This window comes from Gossypium arboreum, unplaced genomic scaffold (assembly GCF_025698485.1).
Source record: "Gossypium arboreum isolate Shixiya-1 unplaced genomic scaffold, ASM2569848v2 Contig00169, whole genome shotgun sequence".
NCBI classification, from domain to species: Eukaryota; Viridiplantae; Streptophyta; class Magnoliopsida; order Malvales; family Malvaceae; genus Gossypium; species Gossypium arboreum.
This window is the reverse complement of record NW_026440298.1, coordinates 191687-209482: the sequence shown is the minus strand read 5'-3', so window position 1 is coordinate 209482 and position 17796 is coordinate 191687. Positions and strand designations below refer to the sequence as shown.

At 37.3% G+C, this 17796-nt stretch overlaps 18 non-coding genes and 29 pseudogenes across 18 annotated transcripts; all 47 read right to left on the bottom strand.

Annotated features, from left to right (window-relative positions):
- Nucleotides 1-58: 58 nt before the first annotated feature.
- On the bottom strand, nucleotides 59-177 carry LOC128287987 (5S ribosomal RNA; annotated as a pseudogene).
- Nucleotides 178-353: 176 nt separating this feature from the next.
- LOC128288086 (5S ribosomal RNA) lies at nucleotides 354-472 on the bottom strand (annotated as a pseudogene).
- Nucleotides 473-642: 170 nt separating this feature from the next.
- Nucleotides 643-761, bottom strand: LOC128287930 (5S ribosomal RNA). The gene has a single exon (XR_008278632.1). It is a non-coding gene; the product is annotated as a 5S ribosomal RNA (ribosomal RNA).
- A 172-nt stretch (nucleotides 762-933) lies between these two features.
- Nucleotides 934-1052, bottom strand: LOC128288256 (5S ribosomal RNA; annotated as a pseudogene).
- Nucleotides 1053-1224: 172 nt separating this feature from the next.
- Nucleotides 1225-1343, bottom strand: LOC128288035 (5S ribosomal RNA; annotated as a pseudogene).
- A 176-nt stretch (nucleotides 1344-1519) lies between these two features.
- LOC128287991 (5S ribosomal RNA) lies at nucleotides 1520-1638 on the bottom strand (annotated as a pseudogene).
- Nucleotides 1639-1806: 168 nt separating this feature from the next.
- On the bottom strand, nucleotides 1807-1925 carry LOC128288103 (5S ribosomal RNA; annotated as a pseudogene).
- Nucleotides 1926-2102: 177 nt separating this feature from the next.
- LOC128288023 (5S ribosomal RNA) lies at nucleotides 2103-2221 on the bottom strand (annotated as a pseudogene).
- Nucleotides 2222-2391: 170 nt separating this feature from the next.
- Nucleotides 2392-2510, bottom strand: LOC128288043 (5S ribosomal RNA; annotated as a pseudogene).
- Nucleotides 2511-2686: 176 nt separating this feature from the next.
- On the bottom strand, nucleotides 2687-2805 carry LOC128288090 (5S ribosomal RNA; annotated as a pseudogene).
- Nucleotides 2806-2975: 170 nt separating this feature from the next.
- Nucleotides 2976-3094, bottom strand: LOC128287876 (5S ribosomal RNA). The gene has a single exon (XR_008278578.1). It is a non-coding gene; the product is annotated as a 5S ribosomal RNA (ribosomal RNA).
- A 3072-nt stretch (nucleotides 3095-6166) lies between these two features.
- Nucleotides 6167-6285, bottom strand: LOC128288014 (5S ribosomal RNA; annotated as a pseudogene).
- A 169-nt stretch (nucleotides 6286-6454) lies between these two features.
- LOC128287887 (5S ribosomal RNA) lies at nucleotides 6455-6573 on the bottom strand. Its single transcript, XR_008278589.1, has one exon. It is a non-coding gene; the product is annotated as a 5S ribosomal RNA (ribosomal RNA).
- Nucleotides 6574-6747: 174 nt separating this feature from the next.
- Nucleotides 6748-6866, bottom strand: LOC128287867 (5S ribosomal RNA). Its single transcript, XR_008278569.1, has one exon. It is a non-coding gene; the product is annotated as a 5S ribosomal RNA (ribosomal RNA).
- Nucleotides 6867-7037: 171 nt separating this feature from the next.
- LOC128287937 (5S ribosomal RNA) lies at nucleotides 7038-7156 on the bottom strand. The gene has a single exon (XR_008278639.1). It is a non-coding gene; the product is annotated as a 5S ribosomal RNA (ribosomal RNA).
- Nucleotides 7157-7328: 172 nt separating this feature from the next.
- LOC128288155 (5S ribosomal RNA) lies at nucleotides 7329-7447 on the bottom strand (annotated as a pseudogene).
- A 177-nt stretch (nucleotides 7448-7624) lies between these two features.
- Nucleotides 7625-7743, bottom strand: LOC128288132 (5S ribosomal RNA; annotated as a pseudogene).
- A 170-nt stretch (nucleotides 7744-7913) lies between these two features.
- Nucleotides 7914-8033, bottom strand: LOC128287998 (5S ribosomal RNA; annotated as a pseudogene).
- Nucleotides 8034-8497: 464 nt separating this feature from the next.
- LOC128288041 (5S ribosomal RNA) lies at nucleotides 8498-8616 on the bottom strand (annotated as a pseudogene).
- A 158-nt stretch (nucleotides 8617-8774) lies between these two features.
- Nucleotides 8775-8893, bottom strand: LOC128288104 (5S ribosomal RNA; annotated as a pseudogene).
- A 170-nt stretch (nucleotides 8894-9063) lies between these two features.
- Nucleotides 9064-9182, bottom strand: LOC128288205 (5S ribosomal RNA; annotated as a pseudogene).
- Nucleotides 9183-9352: 170 nt separating this feature from the next.
- LOC128288097 (5S ribosomal RNA) lies at nucleotides 9353-9470 on the bottom strand (annotated as a pseudogene).
- A 461-nt stretch (nucleotides 9471-9931) lies between these two features.
- On the bottom strand, nucleotides 9932-10049 carry LOC128288246 (5S ribosomal RNA; annotated as a pseudogene).
- Nucleotides 10050-10219: 170 nt separating this feature from the next.
- Nucleotides 10220-10338, bottom strand: LOC128287997 (5S ribosomal RNA; annotated as a pseudogene).
- A 173-nt stretch (nucleotides 10339-10511) lies between these two features.
- On the bottom strand, nucleotides 10512-10630 carry LOC128287922 (5S ribosomal RNA). The gene has a single exon (XR_008278624.1). It is a non-coding gene; the product is annotated as a 5S ribosomal RNA (ribosomal RNA).
- A 174-nt stretch (nucleotides 10631-10804) lies between these two features.
- On the bottom strand, nucleotides 10805-10923 carry LOC128288077 (5S ribosomal RNA; annotated as a pseudogene).
- Nucleotides 10924-11094: 171 nt separating this feature from the next.
- LOC128288190 (5S ribosomal RNA) lies at nucleotides 11095-11213 on the bottom strand (annotated as a pseudogene).
- Nucleotides 11214-11384: 171 nt separating this feature from the next.
- On the bottom strand, nucleotides 11385-11503 carry LOC128288010 (5S ribosomal RNA; annotated as a pseudogene).
- Nucleotides 11504-11676: 173 nt separating this feature from the next.
- Nucleotides 11677-11795, bottom strand: LOC128287951 (5S ribosomal RNA). The gene has a single exon (XR_008278653.1). It is a non-coding gene; the product is annotated as a 5S ribosomal RNA (ribosomal RNA).
- A 432-nt stretch (nucleotides 11796-12227) lies between these two features.
- On the bottom strand, nucleotides 12228-12346 carry LOC128288096 (5S ribosomal RNA; annotated as a pseudogene).
- Nucleotides 12347-12512: 166 nt separating this feature from the next.
- On the bottom strand, nucleotides 12513-12631 carry LOC128288024 (5S ribosomal RNA; annotated as a pseudogene).
- A 291-nt stretch (nucleotides 12632-12922) lies between these two features.
- Nucleotides 12923-13041, bottom strand: LOC128287832 (5S ribosomal RNA). Its single transcript, XR_008278534.1, has one exon. It is a non-coding gene; the product is annotated as a 5S ribosomal RNA (ribosomal RNA).
- A 150-nt stretch (nucleotides 13042-13191) lies between these two features.
- On the bottom strand, nucleotides 13192-13310 carry LOC128288175 (5S ribosomal RNA; annotated as a pseudogene).
- A 174-nt stretch (nucleotides 13311-13484) lies between these two features.
- On the bottom strand, nucleotides 13485-13603 carry LOC128287897 (5S ribosomal RNA). The gene has a single exon (XR_008278599.1). It is a non-coding gene; the product is annotated as a 5S ribosomal RNA (ribosomal RNA).
- Nucleotides 13604-13773: 170 nt separating this feature from the next.
- LOC128287866 (5S ribosomal RNA) lies at nucleotides 13774-13892 on the bottom strand. The gene has a single exon (XR_008278568.1). It is a non-coding gene; the product is annotated as a 5S ribosomal RNA (ribosomal RNA).
- Nucleotides 13893-14056: 164 nt separating this feature from the next.
- On the bottom strand, nucleotides 14057-14175 carry LOC128288101 (5S ribosomal RNA; annotated as a pseudogene).
- A 414-nt stretch (nucleotides 14176-14589) lies between these two features.
- Nucleotides 14590-14708, bottom strand: LOC128288157 (5S ribosomal RNA; annotated as a pseudogene).
- A 167-nt stretch (nucleotides 14709-14875) lies between these two features.
- LOC128287862 (5S ribosomal RNA) lies at nucleotides 14876-14994 on the bottom strand. The gene has a single exon (XR_008278564.1). It is a non-coding gene; the product is annotated as a 5S ribosomal RNA (ribosomal RNA).
- Nucleotides 14995-15161: 167 nt separating this feature from the next.
- LOC128288141 (5S ribosomal RNA) lies at nucleotides 15162-15280 on the bottom strand. The gene has a single exon (XR_008278677.1). It is a non-coding gene; the product is annotated as a 5S ribosomal RNA (ribosomal RNA).
- A 355-nt stretch (nucleotides 15281-15635) lies between these two features.
- Nucleotides 15636-15754, bottom strand: LOC128288260 (5S ribosomal RNA). The gene has a single exon (XR_008278689.1). It is a non-coding gene; the product is annotated as a 5S ribosomal RNA (ribosomal RNA).
- A 169-nt stretch (nucleotides 15755-15923) lies between these two features.
- LOC128287857 (5S ribosomal RNA) lies at nucleotides 15924-16042 on the bottom strand. Its single transcript, XR_008278559.1, has one exon. It is a non-coding gene; the product is annotated as a 5S ribosomal RNA (ribosomal RNA).
- A 167-nt stretch (nucleotides 16043-16209) lies between these two features.
- Nucleotides 16210-16328, bottom strand: LOC128287881 (5S ribosomal RNA). The gene has a single exon (XR_008278583.1). It is a non-coding gene; the product is annotated as a 5S ribosomal RNA (ribosomal RNA).
- Nucleotides 16329-16497: 169 nt separating this feature from the next.
- On the bottom strand, nucleotides 16498-16616 carry LOC128287909 (5S ribosomal RNA). Its single transcript, XR_008278611.1, has one exon. It is a non-coding gene; the product is annotated as a 5S ribosomal RNA (ribosomal RNA).
- Nucleotides 16617-16783: 167 nt separating this feature from the next.
- Nucleotides 16784-16902, bottom strand: LOC128287977 (5S ribosomal RNA; annotated as a pseudogene).
- Nucleotides 16903-17073: 171 nt separating this feature from the next.
- LOC128287976 (5S ribosomal RNA) lies at nucleotides 17074-17192 on the bottom strand (annotated as a pseudogene).
- Nucleotides 17193-17358: 166 nt separating this feature from the next.
- LOC128287915 (5S ribosomal RNA) lies at nucleotides 17359-17477 on the bottom strand. Its single transcript, XR_008278617.1, has one exon. It is a non-coding gene; the product is annotated as a 5S ribosomal RNA (ribosomal RNA).
- Nucleotides 17478-17645: 168 nt separating this feature from the next.
- LOC128287825 (5S ribosomal RNA) lies at nucleotides 17646-17764 on the bottom strand. The gene has a single exon (XR_008278527.1). It is a non-coding gene; the product is annotated as a 5S ribosomal RNA (ribosomal RNA).
- Nucleotides 17765-17796: the final 32 nt, after the last annotated feature.

Here is a 17796-nt window from a genome sequence, read left to right as displayed (position 1 = left end):
CGCAAATAACTAATTAGTTAAACAATGTTAAAAAAATTACATGAAATATAAAATAAGAGGGGTGCAACACGAGGAATTCCAAGGAGGTCACCCATCCTAATACTACTCTCAGCCAAGCACGCTTACCTTCGGAGTTCTTATGGGATCCGGTTCATTAGTGCTGGTAGCATCGCTCCCATCAACTCTTGCGCAATCTATTTATGTAAAAGCTACCCCTTATCGCACTTGCGCCTCAAATTTGAATTCAAATTCGACCAAATAACGTTTCAAGCGATTTATTTCGTAAACGCAAATAACTAATTAGTTAAACAATGTTTAAAACACAAAAAAATTACATGAAATATATAATGGGAGGGGTGCAACACGAAGACTTCCCATGAGGTCATCCATCCTAGTACTACTCTAGCCCAAGCACGCTTAACTGCAGAGATTTGATGGGATTCGGTGCATTAGTGCTGGTATAATCTAACCCGTCAACTCTCGTGCACTCTATTTATATAAAGGCTACCCCTTATCGCATTTGCGCCTCTAATAGGAATTCAAATTTGACCAAATAACATTTCAAGTGATTTATTTTGTAAAATGAAAATAACTAATTAGTTAAACGATGTTTAAAAAAATTACATGAAATATAAAATGGGAGGGGTGCAGCACGAGGACTTCCCAGGAGGTCACCCATCCGAGTACAACTCTAGCCCAAGCATGCTTAACTTTGGAGTTCTGGTGGGATCCGGTACATTAGTACTGGTATGATCGCACACGTCAACTCTCACGCATTCTATTCATATAAAGGCTACCCCTTATCGCACTTGCGCCTCGAATTTGAATTCAAATTCGACTAAATAACGTTTCAAGTAATTTATTTCGTAAAACACAAATAAGTAATTACTTAAACTATGTTTAAAAATAAATTACATGAAATATAAAATAGGAGGGGTGCAACATGAGAACTTCCCAGGAGGTCACACATCCTAGTACAACTGTAGCCCAGGCACGCTTAACTACGGGGTTCTGATGGGTTCGGGTGCAATAGTGCTTATATGATCGCACCTATCAACTCTTGCGCATTATATTTATATAAAGGCTATCCCTTATCGCACTTGCGCCTCGAATTTGAATTCAAATTCAACCAAATAATGTTTCAAGTGTTTTATTTTGTAAAACGTAAATAACTAATTAGTTAAACGATGTTTAAAAATAAATTACATGAAATATAAAATGGGAGGGGTGCAACACGAGGAATTCCCAAGAGATCACCCGTCCCAGTGCTACTCTTGCCTAAGCATGCTTAACTGTGGAGTTCTAATGGGATCCGGTGCATTAGTGCTGGTATCATCGCACACGTTAACTCTTGCGCAATCATTTATGTAAAGGCTACCCCTTTTCGCACTTGCGCCTCAAATTTGAATTGAATTTCGACCAAATAACATTTCAAGTGATTTTTTCGTAAAACACAAATAACTAATTAGTTAAACAATGTTTAAAAAACAAAAAAAAATACATGAAATATAAAACGGGAGGGGTGCAACACGAGGGCTTCCCAGGAGATCACCCATCCTAGTACTGCTCTCGCCCAAGCACGCTTAACTGCAGAGTTTTGATGGGATCTGGTGCATTAGTGCTAGTATAATCTAACTCGTCAACTCTTGCGCAATCTATTTATATAAAAGCTACCCCTTATCGCACTTGTGCCTCGAATTTGAAATCACATTCAACCAAATAACGTTTCAAGTGATTTATTTCGTAAAACGCTAATAACTAATTAGTTAAACGATGTTAAAAAAATTACATAAAATATAAAATGAGAGGGTGCAACACGAGGACTTCCTAGGAGGTCACCCATCCTAGTACTACTCTCTCTCAAGCACATTTAACTGGAGAGTTCTAATGGGATCCGATGCATTAGAGCTAGTATCATCGCACCTGTCAACTCTTGCGCAATCTATTTATGTAAAGGCTACCCCTTCTCGCACTTGCGCCTCAAATTTGAATTCAAATTCGACCAAGTAATGTTTCAAGCGATTTATTTCATAAAACACAAATAACTAATTAATTAAACAATGTTTAAAAAATAAAAAAATTACATGAAATATAAAATGGGAGAGGTGCAACACGAGGACTTCCCAGGTGATCACCCATCCTAGTACTACTCTCGCCCAAGCACGCTTAACTATGGAGTTTTGATGGGATCTGGTGCATTAGTGCTAGTATAATCTAACCCGTCAACTCTTGCGCAATCTATTTATATAAAGGCTACCTCTTATCGCACTTGTGCCTCGAATTTGAATTCAAATTTGATCAAATAACGTTTCAAGTGATTTATTGCGAAAAACGCAAATAACTAATTAGTTAAACGATGTTAAAAAAAATTACACGAAATATAAAATAAGAGGGGTGCAACACGAGGACTTCCTAGGAGGTCACCCATACAAATACTACTCTCAGCCAAGCACGCTTACCTTCGGAGTTCGAATGGGATCTGGTGCATTAGTTCTAGTAGCATCGCACCCGTCAACTCTTGCGCAATCTATTTATGTAAAAGCTACCCCTTATCATACTTGTGCCTCAAATTTGAATTCAAATTCGACCAAATAACATTTCAAGCGATTTATTTCGTAAACGCAAATAACTAAATAGTTAAAAAATGTTTAAAACACAAAAAAATTACACGAAATATATAATGGGAGGGGTGCAACATGAGGACTTCCCAGGAGGCCACCCATCCTAGTACTACTCTAGCCCAAGCATGCTTAACTGCGGAGTTTTGATGGGATTCGGTGCATTAGTGCTGGTATAATCTAACCCGTCAACTCTTGCGCAATCCATTTATGTAAAGGCTACCCCTTATCGCACTTGCGCCTCAAATTTAAATTCAAATTCGACCAAGTAACATTTCAAGCGATTTATTTCATAAATCACAAATAACTAATTAGTTAAACAATGTTTAAAAAAATTACATGAAATATAAAAGGGGAAGGGTGCAACCCGAGGACTTCCCAGGAGGTCACCCATCCGAGTACAACTCTAGCCCAAGCACGCTTAACTGTGGAGTTCTGATGAGATCCGGTACATTAGTACTGGAATGATCGCACCCGTCAACTCTTGCGCATTCTATTTATATAAAGGCTACCCCTTATCGCACTTGCGCCTCAAATTTGAATTCAAATTTGACTAAATAACGTTTCAAGTAATTTATTTAGTAAAATGCAAATAACTAATTACTTAAACTATGTTTAAAAATAAATTACATGAAAATAATAAGTAATTTATCAACTTGCTTCTCATGGTAATACAACCCTATTTGCATTTTTACTCATGTTCCAACCAAGCTATTTTCTCGAGCCATAGTCACTAAATTATTTATATCTGGAGCTACGGAACTCCAAATTAAGTTACTCTAATTTTTCCTGAAACTAGACTCACATATCTTCTTACTATAAAATTTTTAGAATTTTTGGCTAGCCAATTAGTATAGTTTATTCCTTAAAGTTACCCCTTTTTTGTTGTTTGATAGTTCCGACCCATCTTCACTAAAAATTAATTATCTCATAATACGGGACTCAGATGATGTTCCCTTCTATTTCTATTGAAAATATACTCATTAGTAATTCTAAGCATATAAATTATAACCCATAAATATTTTTTTACAATTTTCAATGATTTTCTTAAATCAGAATAGGGGATTTCGAAGTCATCTGACTTTGTCTCACAACAATTTAAATATTTCATAATATGAAACTCTTTTTCTTACATCGTTTCTTCTATGTGAAACTAGACTAATTAGGATTTAATTTCATATTTTATTCAGCCTCTAACTCAATTTCCACAATTTTTGGTGGATTTTCAAAGTCGGACTATGGCTGCTATCCAAAACTGTTTTAGTGTAAATTAACGATACTAAGTTTATCACACCATATTAATTCATTTTCACCACATTCGTAAGGTTACATATTCATACATCATAAGTATAGATCTATAATCACAAGGTCATCACAAAATCATTCTCATAAGCATGAATTAACTATTTACATCTTCACCAAATGTTCATCATAAACTAAAATCATTTCTCGTGAGCTTGGCATACATACCTGTGTTACTCAACATGCTCATATTCATTCCTTACTAATCATATAACATTAATTGAATTCACATCTCATCAATTTCATGTAAGTACCTATACCACTCACAATATGGTCATAACCTTTCTCATTTAGCTTAAACCGTAACTCTCACCGTTGAACCATTTGGGAAGCTATCGGATATTCACTAAACCTCAAACATAGGGTATAATGCTGATGCCATGTCTCAGACATGGTCTTACACTGCCTATCAAAATTGAGGCCGATGCCATGTCCTAGACATGGTCTTACACTAGCTCTCACATATCCGTGCCGATGCCATGTCCCAGACATGGTCTTACACTGACACATCTCGTAGCCGATGTAAGTTCCGGATATGTCTCACACTGGCTTACATCTCGAGGCCAATGCATGTCCCAGACATGTCTTACACTAGCGCTCGTCTCAATGCCGATGTCATGTCCCAGACATGTCTTACACTAGCACACAAATAACTCGAATGTCATTGCATGAATATCCGAATTGTTTCTTAAGGTTCATACGGGAACTCTACTATCTCAATATTCATCATACATAATCATTTCCACAACCAAGCAATTCATGCTATATCAATTTAAACACATATAATAACAATGTAGTTGTATGATTTACATACAACTTACTCATTTCAATGGAATATCATATTCCATCCAATCTTCAAGCATTCAATCAACACATAAATGTTATTTACATTTGACATCATTTTCTCATATACAATATCATCAACATAAACTTTAATACAATCATGGCAAGATAGATTTTCAAGTATAATAACAATGACATAAATATCATGCTCATTTAATCACACGGACTTACCTCAAATGCAATTTTGGCTAATTATTCTCTTTTTGTCCTTAACCATGCACTTTCTCGATTTAAGCCCAAATCTCGATTTTCTTGATCTAACATGATGAAATTCACTCATTTAATCACTAAATAAATTTGGACAATCAAAATTTACATTTTTGGCAAAATGACCATTTTGCCCCTAAGATTTCACAAAATGACCATTTTACCCTTAGGCCCAGAAATTAATTTTTATCGAATCTCCTTATTATCCAAGCCTAGACGACCAATTATTACTCTTATGAAAACCCCAAATTTCCACTATTTCACACAATTACAACCTATTTTATAACTTTTACAAAATGGCCCTTTTAGGTGTTTTCCATGAAAATCCTTTCACAAGAGTTGTTTATTACACAACCAAGACTCATATTCTTCCATAAAATTTCAGTTAAAAACACACATGCTTTCATGTAAAAACCCTAAAGTCTCAACCATTTTGCAAATAGTCCCCTCAATAACTAGATTAAGCTTTAGGGGTCCCAAAAAAGTAAAAATCATCAAGAAAAGTCATCAAAATCACTTACTTGCAAGAGGATAACCTAGATGAAATTTTAAAGCTTCAAAAATCCCCTCTTTTCTGGTATTTTTGGTGGAGAAAGAGATGAGAAAAAAAGATATCATTCCCTCTTTATTTTATTTTCTTTTTAGTCAAATAAGCCACCAAATTCCACCTAACTTTGAAAATTGTCTTATCTTTGTGTCTATGGCTGACCAACCTATATTTAAGGGTATATTTGCACTTTAAAGACCTCCAATTATGCTTCTCTAGCTATTTAACACATTTGGGTAAGAAAACATAACTTTTGCCCTTTATGCGATTTAGTCCTTTTTCGCAATTATACTCACAAACGTTAAAATTAATTCACCAAATTGTTCATGCACCTATATAATCATGCTATAACGCATAAAATAACATTAAAAATAATTTCTCTAGCACTGAAAAAGTGGTTTCGAAACCACTATTTCGACTAGGCCCAAAACCAGGCTGTTACAGATCTGGCGCATTAGTGCTGGTATGATCACACCCGTCAACTCTTGCACATTCTATTTATATAAAGCCTGCCCCTTATCGTACTTGCGCCTCGAATTTGAATTCAAATTCATCCAAATAATGTTTCAAGTGATTTATTTCGTAAAACGCAAATAACTAATTAGTTAAACAATGTTTAAAAATAAATTACATGAAATATAAAATGGGAGGGGTGCAACACGAGGACTTCCCAGGAGGTCACCCATCCTAGTACAACTCTACCTTAAGCACGCTTAACTACGGAGTTCTGATGGGAACCGGTACATTAGTGCTGGTATGTTCGCACCCGTCAACTCCTGCGCACTCTATTTATATAAAGACTACCCCTTACTGTACTTGCGCCTCGAATTTGAATTCAAATTCGACCAAATAATGTTTCAAGTGATTTATTTCATAAAACGTAAATACCTAATTAGTTAAACTATGTTTAAAAAAATACACGAAATATAAAACGGGAGGGGTGCAACACGAGGACTTCCCAGGAGGTCACCAATCCCAGTGCTACTCTCGCCCAAGCACGCTTAGCTGCGGAGTTCTGATGGGATTCGGTGCAATAGTGCTGGAATTATCGCACCCATCAGTTCTTGCGCATTCCATTTATATAAAGGGTACCCCTTATCCCTCTTGCGCCTTGAATTTGAAGTCAAATTCGACGAAATAACATTTCAAGTGATTTATTTCGTAAAACACAAATAACTAATTAGTTAAACGATCTTTTAAGAAAACAATTACATGAATTATAAAATGGGAGGGGTGCAACACGAGGAGTTCCCAGGAGGTCACCCATCCTAGTACTACTCTCAGCCAAGCATGCTTACCTTCGGAGTTCTGATGGGATCCGGTGTATTAGTGCTGGTAGCATCGCACTCGTCAACTCTTGCACAATCTATTTATGTAAAAGCTACCCCTTATCGCCCTTGGGCCTCAAATTTGAATTGAAATTCGACCAAATAACGTTTCAAGCGATTTATTTCGTAAACGCAAATAACTAATTAGTTAAACTTTGTTTAAAAAAAAATTACATGCAATATAAAATGGGAAGGGTGCAACACAGGGACTTGCTGGGAGATCACCCATCCTAGCACTACTCTCGCCCAAGCACACTTAACTTCGGAGTTCTGATAGGATCCAGTGCATTAGTGCTGGTATGATCGCACCCGTCAACTCTTGCGCATTCTATTTATATAAAGGCTACTCCTTATCATACTTGCGCCTCGAAATTGAATTCAAATTTGACCAAATAACGTTTCAAGTGATTTATTTTGAAAAACGCAAATAACTTATTACTTAAACTATGTTTAAAAATAAATTACATGAAATATAAAACAAGAGGGGTGCAACATGTGGATTTCCTAAGAGGTCACCCATCCTAATTCTACTCTATTCCAAGCACACTTAACTCCGGAGTTCTGATGGGATTCGGTGCATTAGTGCTAGTAGCATCGCACCTGTCAATTCTTGTGCAATCTCTTTATGTAAAAGCTACCCCTTATCGCACTTGCGCCTCGAATTTGAATTCAAATTCGACCAAACAGCGTTTCAAGAGATTTATTTCATAAAATGCAAATAACTAATTAGTAAACAATGTCTAAAAAACAAAAATAATTACATGAAATATAAAATGAGAGGGGTGCAATACGAGGACTTGCCGGGAGATCACCCGTCCTAGTACTACTCTCACCCAACCACGTATAAATTCAAAGTTCTGATGGGATTCGGTGCATTAGTGCTGGTATGATCACACCTGTCAACTCTTACGCAATCTACTTACAAAGAGGCTACCCCTTATCGCACTTGCGCCTCGAATTTGAATTTAAATTCGAACAAATAATGTTTCAAGTGATTTATTTCGTAAAACGCTAACAAGTAATTAGTTAAATTATGTTTAAAAAAATTACATGAAATATAAAATGGGATGGGTGCAACACGAGGACTTTCCAGGATGGTCACCCATCCTAGTACTACTCTCGCCCAGGCATGCTTAACTGCGGAGTTCTGATGGGATTTTGAGCATTAGTACTGGTATGATCGCACCCATCAACTCTTGCGTATTCCATTTATATAAAGCTACCCCTTATCGCACTTGAGCCTCAAATTTGAATTCAAATTTGAAAAAGCAACGTTTCAAGTGATATATTTCATGAAACGCAAATAACTAATTTGTTAAGTGATGTTTAAAAAAAAAATTCAATGAAAAATAAAATGGTTGGGGCGCAACACGAGGACTTCCTTGGATGTCACCATGCTAGTACCAGTTTTGCCCGTGCACGGTTAACCGCAGAGTTTTGATGGGATCCAGTGCATTAGTGATGGTATGGTCGCCCCCGTCAACTCTTGCTCATTCGTTTTATATAAAGGCTACCCCTTATCGCACTTGCACCTCGAATTTGAATTCAAATTCAACCAAATAATGCTTCAAGTGATTTATTTCGTAAAACGCATATAACTAATTAGTTAAACGATGTTTAAAGAAAAAAATTACATGAAATATAAAATGGGAAGGGGGCAACACATGGACTTCCCAGGAGGTCACCCATCCTAGTACTACTCTCGCCCAAGCATGCTTGACTGCGGAAATCTGATGGGATCTGGTGCATTAGTGAGGGCATGATCGGACCCGTCAACTCTTGCGCATTCAATTTATATAAAGGCTACCCCATATCACACTTACGCATCAAATTTGAATTCAAATTCGACCAAATCACGTTGCAAGTGATTTATTTCGTTAAATGCAAATAACTAATTAGTTAAAAAATTACATGAAATATAAAATGGGAGGGGTGCACCACGACTACTTCCCAGGCGGTCACCCATCCTAGTACTACTCTTTCCCAAGCATGCTTAACTGTGGAGTTTTGATGGGATCCGGTCCATTGGTGCTGGTATGATCACACCCATCAACTCTTACGCAATCTACTTATATAAGGGCCACCCCTTATCGCCCTTGTGCCTCGAATTTGAATTCAAATTCAACCAAATACTGTTTCAACTGATTTATTTAATAAAACGCAAATAACTAAGTAGGTAAATGTTTTTTAAAAAAAATTACATAAAATATAAATGGGAGGGGTGCAACACGAGGACTTCTCAAGAGGTCACCCATCCTAGTACTACTCTCGCCTAGGCACGTTTATTTGGAGAGTTCTGTTTGGACCTGGTGCATTAGTGCTGGTATATTTTCACTCGTCAACTCTTGCGCAATCTATTTATACAAAGGCTACCCCTTATCACACTTCCGCTTCGAATTTGAATTCAAATTCGACCAAATAACATTCCAGTGATTTATTTCGTAAAATGCTAATAAGTAATTAGCTCAATTATGTTTAAAAAAATTACATGAAATATAAAATTTAGAGGGGTGCAACACGAGGAATTTCCCAGAGGTCACCCATCCTAGTACTACTATCGCCCAGGCACGCTTAACTGCGGAGTTCTGATGGGATCAGTGCATTAGTGAGGGTATGATCATACCCGTCAACTGTTGCGCCTTCTATTTATATAAAAGCTACCCCATATCACACTTGCACCTCGAATTTTAATTCAAATTAAACCAAATAACATTTCAAGTGATTTATTTCGTTAAACGCAAATAAGTAATTAGTTAAACGATGTTTAAAAAAAAGTTACATGAAATATAAAATGGGAGGGGTGCAACACGAGTACATCCCAGGAGGTCACCCATCCTTGTACTACTCTACCCCAAGCATGATTGATTGCGGGGTTCTGATAGGATTCGGTCTATTAGTGTTCGTATGATCACACCTATCAACTCTTACGCAATCTACTTATATAAAGGCTACCCCTTATTGCCCTTGCGCCATGACTTTGAATTCAAATTCGACCAAATAATGTTTCAAGTGATTTATTTAGTAAAATGCAAATAACTAATTAGGTAAACATTTTTTAAAAAACCTTACATAAAATATAAATGGGAAGGGTGCAACACGAGGACTTCCTAGGAGGTCACCATCCTAGTACTTCTCTCGCCTAGGCTCGCTTATCTTGGGAGCTTCGATTGGTCCCGATGCATTAGTGCTGGTATGATCGCACCCGTCAACTCTTGCGCAACCTATTTATATGAAGGCTACCCCTTATCGCACTTCCTCTTCGAATTTGAATTCAAATTCGACCAAATAACGTTTCAAGTAATTTATTTTGTAAAATGATAATAAGTAATTAGTTAAATTATATTTAAAAAAATTACATGGAATATAAAAAGGGAGGGGTGCAACACGAGGACTTTCCAGGAGGTCACCCATCCTAGCATTACTCTCGCCAAGGGACGCTTAACTACAGAGTTCTGATGGGATCCGGAGCATTAGCACTGGTATAATCGCACCCGGCAACTCAAGCGCATTCTATTTATATAAAGGATTCTCTTTATCGCACTTGCCCCTCGAATTTGAATTTGAATTCAAGAAAACAACGTTTTGAGAGATATATTTCGTAAAACACAAAAAACTAATTAGTTAAGTGATGTTTAAAGAAAAAAATCAATGAAATATAAAACGGGAGGGGTGCAACACAAAAACTTCCTAGGAAGTCACCCATCCTAGTACTATTTTTGCCCGCATACGCTTAACTGCAGAGTTCTGATGGGATCTGGTGCATTAGTGATGGTATGATCACGCCCGTCAACTCTTGCGCATTCTATTTATATGAAGGCTACCCCTTATCGCACCTGTACCACGAATTTTATATCAAATTCGACCAAATAACGTTTCAAGTGATTTATTTCGTAAAATGCAAATAACTAATTAGTTAAATGATGTTTAAAGAAAAAAATTACATGAAAAATAAAATGGGAGGGATGCAACACGAGGACTTCCCAGGATGTCACCCATCCTAGTACGACTCTTACCCAAGCACGATTAACTGCAGAGTTCTGATGGGATCCTCTGCATTAAAGCTGGTATGGTCACACCCGTCAACTTTTACGAATTCTATTTATATAAAGGCTATACCTTATTGCACTTGCGCCTCGAATTTGAATTCAAATTCGACCGAATAATGTTTCAAGTGATTTATTTCGTAAAACGCAAATAACTAATTAGTTAAACAATGTTTAAAAAAACTTACATCAAATATCAAATAGGAGTGGTGCAACACGAGGACATTCCAGGATGTCACCCATTCTAGTACTACTCTCGCCCAAGCATGCTTAAATGCGGAGTTCTGATGGGATTCGGTGCATTATTGAGGGTATGATCACACTTATCAACTCTTGCGCATTCTATTTATATAAAGGCTACCCCTTATCGCACATGCGTCTCGAATTTGAATTCAAATTCTACCAAATACCGTTTCAAGTGATTTTTTTCGTAAAACGTAAATAACTAATTTGTTAAAATATATTTAAAAAAAATCTACTTGAAATATAAATTAGGGGGGTGCAACACGAGGACTTCCTAGAAGGTCACCCATCCTAATACAACTCTCGCCCAAGCACTCTTAACTGCATTGTTCTGATGGGATCCGATGCATTAGTGCCGGTATGATGGCACCCATCAGTTCTTGGGCATTCTTTTCGTATAAAGGCTACCCTTATCGCACTTGCGCCTTGAATTTGAATTCAAATTTGACCAAATAACAGTTCAAGTGATTTATTTCGTAAAACGCAAATAACTAATTAGTTAAACAATGTTTAAAGAAAAAAATTACATGAAACATAAAATGGGAGGTGTGCAACACGAGGACATCCCAAGAGGTCGACCATCCTAGTACTACTCTCGCCCGAGCATGCTTAACTGCAGAGTTCTGATGGGATCCGGTGCATTAGTGCTAGTATCATCGCACCAGTCAACTCTTGTTCATTCTATTTATATGAAGGCTGCCCCTTATCGCACTTGCGCTTTGAATTTAATTCAAATTCGACCAAATAACGTTTCTAGTGATTTATTTCGTAAAATGAAAATAACTAATTAGTTAAACTATGTTTTAAAAAAAATTACACGAAATATAAAATGGGAGGGGTGCAACACGAGAACTTCCTAGGAGGTTACCCATCCTAGTACAACTCTGGGATCCGGTGCATTAGTGTTCGTATGATCTCACCCATTAGTTCTTGTGCATTCTGTTTATATAAAGGATATCCCATATCGTACTTGCGCCTTGAATTTGAATTCAAATTCGACCAAATAACGTTTCAAGTGTTTTATTTCGTAAAACGCAAAAAATTAATTAGTTAATCGATGTTTAAAGAAAAAAATTATAGGAAACATAAAATGGGAGGGGTGCAGCACGAGGACCTCCCAGGAGGTCACCCATCCTAGTATTACTCTCGCCCGAGCAAGCTTAACTACGGAGTTTTGATGGGCTCCATTCCATTAGTGCTAGTATGATCACACCCGTCAACTCTTGCGCAATCTATTTATATAAAGGCTACCCCTTATCGAACTTGCGCCTTGAATTTGAATTCAAATTCGACCAAATAACGTTTCAAGTGATTTATTTCGTAAAACGCAAATAGATAATTAGTTAAACTATAAAAAATTTACATGAAATAGAAAATGGGAGGGGTACAACACGAGGATTTCCTAGGAGGTCACCCATCATAGTACAACTCTCGCCCAAGCACTCTTAACTGTGGAGTTCTGATGGGATCTAGTGCGTTAGCTTTGGTATGATCTAACACATCAGTTCTTGTGCATTCTGTTTATATAAAGGCTACCCCTTATCGCACTTGCCCAAGCACTCTTAACTAGGCAGTTCAGATGGGATTCGGTACAATAGTGCTGGTATAATCGCACCCATCAATTCTTGTGCATTCTATGTATATATAGGTTACCCCTTATCGGTCTTGCGCCTTGAATTTGAAATTAAATTTGACCAAATAACATTTCAAGATATTTATTTTGTAAAATGTAAATAACTAATTAGTTAAACGATGTTTAAAGAAAAAAATTACATGAAATATAAAATGGGAAGGGTGCAACACGAGCACTTCCTAAGAGGTCACCCATCCTAGTACTACTCTCGCCCAAGCATGCTTAACTACGAAGTTCTGATGGGATCAGGTGCATTTGTGCTGGTATGATTGCACCCGTCAACTCTTACGCAATCTATTTCTGTAAAGGCTACCCCTTATCGCACTTGCAACTAGAATTTGAAATCAAATTTGACCAAAAAACATTTCAAATGATTTGTTTCGTAAAACACAAATAACTAATTAGTTACATGAAATATAAAATTGGAGGGGTTCAACACGAGGACTTCCCAGGAGGTCAACCAACCAAAGACAACTCTCGCCCAAGCACTCTTAATTGCAAACTTTTGATGGGATCCGGTGCATTAGTACTGGTATGATCGCACACATCAGTTCTTGCGCATTCTGTTTATATAAAGGCTACACTTTATCGCACTTGCGCCTTGAATTTGAATTCAAATTCGACTAAATAACATTTCAAGTGATTTATTTCGTAAAACGAAAATAACTAATTAGTTAAACGATGTTTAAAGAAAAAAATTACATGAAACATAAAATAGGAGGGGTGCAACACAAGGACTTCCCAGGAGGTCACCCATCCCAGTACTATCCTCGCCCAAGCATGCTTAATTGCGGAGTACTGATGGGATCCGGTGCATTAGTAAGGGTATGATCACACCCGTCAACTGATCGCATAATATTTTTATAAAGGCTACCCCTCATCACACTTGCGCATCGTATTTGAATTCAAATTCGACGAAATAACATTTCGAGTGATATATTTTGTAAAACACAAATAACTAATTACTTAAACTATGTTTAAAAAAATTTACACGAAATATAAAATGGGAGGGGTGCAACACGAGGACTTCCCAAGAGGTTACCCATACTTGTACTACTCTCGCCCGAGCACGCTTAACTGTGGAGTTCTGATGGGATCCGGTGCATTAATGCAGGTATGATCATACCCGTCAATTTTTACGCAATCTACTTATATTAGGGCTACCCCTTAACGCACTTGCGCCTCGAATTTGAATTGAAATTTGACCAAATAACGATTCAAGTGATTTATTTCGTAAATAACTAATTACTTAAACGATGTTTGAAAAAAATTACATGAAATATAAAATAGGAGGGGCGCAACACTAGGACTTCCTAGGAGGTCACCCATCCTAGTACCAGTCTCGCCCAAGCACGCTTAACTGCGTAGTTCTGGAGGGATCTGGAGCATTAGCACTAGTATAATCACACCCGTCAACTCGTGCACATTCTATTTATATGAAGGCTTCCCCTTATTGCACTTGCGCTACAAATTTTAATACAAATTTGACAAAACAATGTTTCAAGTGATATATTTCGTAAAACACAAATAACTAATTAGTTAAGCGATGTTTAACGAAAAATAATTCACCCTTCCTAGTACTACTCTCACCCAGGCATGCTTATCTAGGGAGTTTTGATTGGATCCGGTGCACTACTGCTGGTATGATTGCACCCGTCAACTCCTACGCAATCTATTTATATAACGGCCACTCCTTATCAAATTTCCGCTTCGAATTTGAATTCAAATTCGACCAAATAATGTTTTAAGTGATTTATTTCGAAAATCACTAATAAGTAATTAGTTAAATTTTGTTTAAAAAAATTATATGAAGCATAAAATGGGAGGGGTGCAACACGAGGACTTTCTAGAAGGTCACCCATCCCAGAAATACTCTCACCTAGGCATGCTTAATTGCGGAGTTCTGATCGGATCCGAAGCATTAGCACTAGTATGATCGCACCCGTCAATTCTAGCGCATTTTATTTATATAAAGGCTACCCCTTATCGCACTTGCGCCTCTAATTTGAATTCAAATTCGACCAACTAACATTTCAAGTGATTTATTTCGTAAATAACTAATTACTTAAACAATGAGATATAAAAAAAATTACATGAGATATAAAATAGGAGGGGTGCAACACAAGGACTTCCCAGGAGGTCACCCATCCTAGTACTACTCTCACCCAAGCACCCTTAACTGTAGAGTTCTGATGGGATCCGGTGCATTAGTGTTGGTACGATTGCACCTGTCAATTTTTGCGCATTCTATTTATATAAAGAATACCACTTATCGCACTTGCGCCTCGAATTTGAATTCAAATTTGACCAAATAACGTTTCGAGTGATTTATTTCGTAAATAAATAACTAGTTAAACGATAAGGTATAAAAAAAATTACATGAGATATAAAATAGGAGAGGTGCAACACGAGGACTTTCCAGGAGGTCACCCATCCTAGTACTACTCTCGCCCAAGTACGCTTAACTACAGAGTTCTAATGGGATCTGGTGCATTAGCACTGGTATGATCGCACCCGCAAATTCTTGCGATTCTATTTATATAAAGGCTACTCCTTATCGTATTCGCACCTTGAATTTGAATTCAAATTTGACCAAATAACATTTCGAGTGATTTAAAATGAGGACTTCCCATGAGGTCACCCATGCATGCTTAACTGTAGAGTTCTGATGGGATCCGGTGCATTAGTGTTGGTATGATTGCACCCGTCAATTCTTGCGCATTCTATTTATATAAAGGCTACCACTTATCACTGGCGCCTCGAATTTGAATTTAAATTCGACTAAATAATGTTTCGAGTGATTTATTTCGTAAATAACTAATTAGTTGAACGATGAGATATTAAAAAAATTACATGAGATATAAAATAGGCGGGGTGCAACACGAGGACTTCACAGGAGGTCACCCATCCTAGTACTACTCTCGCCCAAGCTCGCTTAGCTGCGGAGTTCTGATAGGATCCGGTGCATTAGTACTGGTATGATCGCACCCATCAATTCTTGTGCATTCTATTTATATAAAGGCTACCCCTTATCGCACTTGCGCCTCGAATTTGAGTTCAAATTCGACCAAATAATGTTTAGAGTGATTTATTTCATAAATAAATAATTAGTAAAACGATGAGATATAAAAAAAAATTTACATGAGTTATAAAATAGGAGGGGTGCAACACGAGGACTTCCCAAAAGGTCACCCATCCTAGTACTACTCTTGCCCAATCACTCTTAACTGCAGAGTTCTGATGGGATCCAGTTCATTAGTGCTGGTATTATCGCACCCGCCAATTCTTGTGCGTTCTGTTTATATAAAGGCTACCCCTTATCGCACTAGCGCCTCGAATTTGAATTCAAAATCAACCAAATAACGTTTCGAGTGATTTATTTTCTACATAACTAATTAGTTAAACGATGAGATATAAAAAAAGTTATATGAGATATAAAATAGGAGGAGTGCAACACGAGGACTTCCCAGGAGGTCACCCATCCAAGTACTACTCTTGCCCAAGCACGCTTAATTGCAGAGTTCTGATGGGATCCTGTGCAGTAGTGCTGGTACGATCGCACCTGTTAATTCTTGCGCATTCTATTTGTATAAAGGCTACCCCTTATCGCAATTGCGCCTCGAATTTGAATTTAAATTCGACCAAATAACGTTTTGAGTGATTTATTTTGTAAATAACTAATTTGTTAAACGATGAGATATAAAAGAAAAATTACATGAGATATAAAATAGGAGGGGTGCAACATGAGGACTTCCCAGGAGGTCACCCATCCTAGTACTACACTCGCCCAAGCACACTTGACTACGGACTTCTAATGGGATCCGGTGCATTAGTGCTGGTATGAATGTACCCGTCAATTCTTGTGGATTCTGTTTATATAAAGGCTACCCCTTATCGCACTTGTGCCTCGAATTTGAATTTAAATTCGTCCAAATAACGTTTCGAGTGATTTATTTCGTAAATAGCTAATTAGTTAAACGATGAGATATAAAAAAAATTACATGAGATATAAAAAAGGAGGAGTGCAACACGAGGACTTCCTAGGAGGTCACCCATCCTAGTACTACTCTCGCCCAAGCACGCTTACCGGTAGAGTTCTAATGGGATTCGGTGCATTTGGGCTGATATGATCGCACTCGTCAATTGTTGCGCATTCTATTTATATAAAGGCTACCCCTTATCGCACTTGCGCCTCAAATTTGAATTTAAATTCGGCAAAATAACGTTTCGAGTGATTTATATCGTAAATAACTAATTAGTTAAACGATAAGATATATAAAAAAAATTACATGAGATATAAAAATAGGAAGGGGTGCAACAGGAGAACTTCCCAGGAGGTTACCCATCCTTGTACTACACTCGCCCAAGCACACTTAACTGCGGAGTTTTGATGGGATCCGATGTATTAGTGCTGGTATGACCCCACCCGTCTATTCTTGCGCATTCTATTTATATAAAGGCTACCACTTATCACACTTGTACCTCGACTTTGAATTTACATTCGAACAAATAACTTTTCGAGTGATTTATTTCATAAATAACTAATTAGTTAAACAATGTGATATAAAAAAATTACATGAGATATAAAATAGGAGGGGTGCAACACGAGAATTTCCTAGGAGGTCACATTTCCTAGTACTACTCTCACCCAAGCACGCTTAACTGTGGAGTTCTAATGGGATCCGGTGCATTAGTGCTGGTATGATCGCAACCGTCAATTCTTGCGCATTCTATTTATATAAAGGCTACCCCTTATCGCACTTGCGCCTCGAATTTGAATTTAAGTTCTACGAAATAACATTTCGAGTAATTTGTTTTGTAAATAACTAATTAGTTAAACGATGAGATATAAAAAAAAACTACATGAGATAAAAACTAGGAGGGGTGCAACACGAGGACTTCCCAGGAGGTCACCCAGCCTAGTACTACTCTCGCCCAAGCACGTTTAATTGCAGAGTTCTGATGGGATCCGGTGCAGTAGTGCTGGTATGATCGCACGTGTTAATTCTTGCGCATTCTATTTACATAAAGG